This window comes from Dysidea avara, chromosome 2, assembly GCF_963678975.1.
Source record: "Dysidea avara chromosome 2, odDysAvar1.4, whole genome shotgun sequence".
Taxonomy (NCBI): domain Eukaryota; kingdom Metazoa; phylum Porifera; class Demospongiae; order Dictyoceratida; family Dysideidae; genus Dysidea; species Dysidea avara.
In genome coordinates this window covers 23,075,638-23,080,123 of record NC_089273.1, presented here as the reverse complement: position 1 = coordinate 23,080,123, position 4,486 = coordinate 23,075,638, and the positions used below count along the sequence as shown (strand labels likewise).

Sequence of the window (4,486 nt, the reverse complement as noted above, 5' to 3'; positions counted from 1 at the left end):
TTTGTAGTGTTCCTTAATTAGAGCTGCATATTTTGGTACACAAGATCATGCTTTATATTGAGATGGACAAGCGATTTTAAAAGAACTGAGATACGAAGAAGAAAGATTGTCACCGTTCATGAAAGATCAACCGGTTACTTGAAAACAGTATTTTCTATATACACACTTTTAAGTTAGATAGTGCTGTTTGTTAGTGTTAGGTGATATTTCCACTATAAGATTTTACTACTTCCTGGAGTTTCGCTCACACTACAAATTTGTCATATAATAAAATGCGCAGCTAATTTTCATAAAACTTGTGGGTTTTCAGGGTAGTCAGTGTATAAATTTCTGTTGTCCTTAAAGGGTTAGCTCTTAATATCATCAAAATACAGCTAGATACTATAGCTACACTTATGGAAATTTCAGCAATTATATGCCACAATCACAAGGCTTCAAAGTTCTAAATATGGGTCAAACATCTCGCCAACATTATCAGGCCATCCACCAGTATACTATTGATTCTTGCCAAGCCAGACCCTTCACAAGGCCAGATACTGCCATTCAAGATCTCTACACCACCCAGAAAAGACATCTATTAAAACCAGCCTCTAGTAGTTTGGGTAGTACTGAGTGTCAATAGTAGTATGATAGTGTGGCTATCCACTGGTGGTGTTAGTTCGAGTTTGCCTGATGTGCGATTTGGATCAGTTTTGTAAAATCTGGTCACAAATAGTGTGTAATAGACCAGTATAGTGAAGGAAATTGAAACACTAGTGAAAACATGCACCTGGAGTCTTAATACTCACCTGAAGTACTCAGTGTTATCATCTGTAATTGTACAATGAAGGTGCCAATATAGCACAATTTTATACTGGCTTTCGATTCAGCGTAAAATCCATAAATAATTTAAAGCATCATCTTCCTCATGCCATACCAATAATACACTCAGTGCTTGGCCTGGATGCTAAGAAAGCAATCAGCCTTGGCTCATACTTTATTAGCATCTTTGCCTCCTCTCCAAATGCTTTATAATCCATATAACGCTTTCAGCAATGCTTTAACTTTAACTAACAACATATCCAAGATTCCCATTTCATTTGATGCATTCACAATACTTCATATGCATTTGTATTGTAGTTGCTTTGCTCATACCTTACAGCAGCAGTAACAACACCAGAAACAGCAACAGGATATTAAAATCAAACCAATTAATCCTCCAACTATACCACCAATTAAAGGGCCTTTAGATCCATTATCACCATTATTAGCATCATCGCATATATCATCAGTAAAATCTGTAACAATATGTCTAAATAAATAAGAGTGAAAGTGTAATATCAAAATACACGGTAGTGTGTCGTGCTGCCCAAGAAGCCGGCGCGCCACACCTTGAGTATCAAGACTCACGGTAGTGAGGCGCGCGGCCAAGAAACTACGAAACGCACGCCCAATTGAAAGACGCGGCCACTACTGTGAGTTATTTACGTGTAGGGTCGGTTTCGCAATATTAGCCCCGGATTACGCAACATCTCTCAATGGATTTGTATTGTGTTACGTAATAAAAAAATCTTTAGTCGTCGTCGTTTTCTTGCGACCTTGCTAAAATAAAAAATATAGCCATATTTAGACATATTTCACTTTATTCTCTACCTTGTGTTACACGTATTGTCACATTATACCAGTCATCTTACCCGTGTTTGTACCGGCCATCTAGGTCTGACATTATCTGATTCTGGTTGGTCCTACGCGTATTTTCTCCATTCAAACCTGTAATCCCTACAATAACTTTTAAAGACACGATGTGGACACAAGCCCTAATGTCTGACAAACAAATTGCGAAAGCGTGTAGACCCGTAAGTTCCCTAGGGAAGGCGTTTTGAGCAGAAATCTTTTAGAGTCCATTTAGTGCCACGCCCCATGCGAGCGTTTATAATCGGTAGATGTCTTATAACAAGGTGTGAAAGCGTGAAGAATGCACAGACACTATAAATCATTAGTCAATACTCCATTTAGTGCCATGCACCATTTATGATACAAGAAATATTTTGTAAGTTGTGTGGAATGACCACTGAAAACTCATGTACAGTCAGAAACGACGAACCACATTCCAGACGAAACTTTGTTGCCCTACATTAGTTTACGTACATAATGAAAGCCACTACTACACTCCACCTTAACCTGATGGTGCTTTGTGGAAGTATGAAACTGCTGTGGAAGTGTGAACTGCCGTGACAGAACAAATGAGGCAATTCTAATTGTGGATAAGATGGTTGCAAAATTCATGAAAATTTCTTGCAGTAGAGTAAACACATAACAATGCTATTACAACACATAACAAAAATTTAATAAACATCAGTTTAACACCAAGTGATTATTTCTTGGATATCTGCATGATGACACAAGGTAAAGTGAGCCCTGTAAAAGAACAAGCAGGCACTGAATTAACATTTAAAAAATTATATTTAAGACTATAAGTGAATCTGGTGTACCAGTGGCAGATACAGGGGGTTGCAATGGTTTCAGCTGAAACCCCCTCTGGAAATAGTATGCCCAAAATGTATTGACGAGTCGTTGTATGGGTGTAAAATGAAAAACTTCATACTTTAGCCTTTGAAATCACAATTACGACGTTCTACAGCAGGTTGTGACCTTTTTTTTTGGTCTTTGACTTATAGCTAGGCTGAAGTTTAGTGGAATCTGAAACCCCCGCTGAAATTTCTAGATCCGCCACTGTGTACCAGAGGTAACGTAAATGTGTTTTGGTGCCTAAGTACGTAAACATGAACACAAGGAGACCTGTCAAACAACAAGTGGCCACCAAACAGAATGTACAAAATGGTAAATATATTTCTTAGCTATACAACAGGAAATTCAGGATTGCAATTATATCAATTCCCACTTTTAAGCTAAGTGAATACCTGACAATATTGTTTAACCCATTTTACAACCAATAGCTGATCTTAAATAACATTAAGTTACACTAGTACATAAAAGTACAACTTATAAAGCAATTGCTGTGAACTTGTGTACATACCTGAAGTCAAAGCTTCTAATCAGATAACTGGCCAATTATCACTAGGGCTGGATTTGTGGTCACCACAAAACACAACTTGCTTGGTAATCTGACAACACAACAGACCAATGGTATGAAATTCACAATACTAATAAAGGTCCTACCTGGTCCAGAGTTAAGTATCACAACCACATCCACTATTAGTGGGTGAATCACTATGACTAGATTGCCTGTAAAAAAACAGATAGGTGAGCATTAAATGCAATACACTTAAATTTATCACTTTTTACACAAAATAAACATTTGGGGATTTATTCATTTAAACAGCTGACATTGTTACACAGAGACCTGAATAGACAGGTATATCAAGAAGTTTGCAGAGATTTGCTATACTTTTGTTCATGGCAAAAATGCCAGCTGGAACAGCATGTCCAATACATTTCAATTGAAAAATCATTAAAAATTAAATTAATTATCGTGTACCACCTACCTCAAGTCTGTTTAGTAACTTTCTGAATTTGATACATGTAGAGCAACTCACAATGATGCCTCCAATTTAAGGAAATTTTGGCTTGTCAAAATGGCCTAAACTGACCGGATGTAGCAAATTCCCCCATACATTTTGTATTGAGTATTTTGGGGTCATGCAATAAAGGCGTAATAACCCACGACATGTGATAGATACCTCAGATTCCGAACCAGATTTGGAAGTAGCAGTGATTAGTGATGAAGATGAGCTATAGCAGAAGGAAATCAGGAAATTTAAGCTCGTCATTTTAAGGTTGAATATCACTTACTTTTTCTATGGCGAATTGAATGCCAGATATCTGGAAAGGAGCGCTCTGATCTATTTTGATGTCTTGACAGCCATTATTAACCTTCACCACATTAGTGTTACAATTGAACAAAAGCACTGTGAATTAGTTTTGCAGGTTAGTTTGTGAAAATGACACTGTTCCGTGATTAAACAAAATAATGTCCATGCCATGCATCAAACTTCTTCATATGTTTCACTGTACATAAATTCAGTAATTTAGACCAGAACATGTGAATGGGTTTACATTTCACACAAACATCGATATGACACAGATTCACTTACTGACTTTTCATCTGCAGCCAAAGTTCCAAGACTTCTGATGATTTTTTTTTGTTCCCTGAGCTGGATGGACTGCCCTTGCCTACCACCCCCAGCACAAAGAAAACTTCTGATGATGATGTCAGTGGCAAATGATAAGATAGCCACGGTTTTTTGGTAATTGGTCCGTACACCTTGTAACTACAATCTCACCATGAGATAATACGAGCTAGTGGAGCTACTAGGAGTTCTCGCCTGGCGGGACTCTAAAATACTGCAAATGCGGTTAATTGGTGTGTCGATGTTGATCTAATCCTCGATCTAATCAGTTTCGTTAACCTCCACTCCAGACTCTTATTCTTTCACGGGTTCTTTCATACTTCAGCAACGGTGTACGGCCTCTGCATTAAGTACAC

At 37.7% G+C, this 4,486-nt stretch overlaps 1 long non-coding RNA gene across 1 annotated transcript; it reads right to left on the bottom strand.

The window, feature by feature from the left end:
• Window positions 1-3,015: 3,015 nt before the first annotated feature.
• On the bottom strand, window positions 3,016-4,136 carry LOC136244305 (uncharacterized). The gene is made up of 3 exons (XR_010695145.1): window positions 4,095-4,136; window positions 3,160-3,225; window positions 3,016-3,104 (listed from the first exon to the last, which is right to left on the bottom strand). It is a non-coding gene; the product is annotated as an uncharacterized lncRNA (long non-coding RNA).
• Window positions 4,137-4,486: the final 350 nt, after the last annotated feature.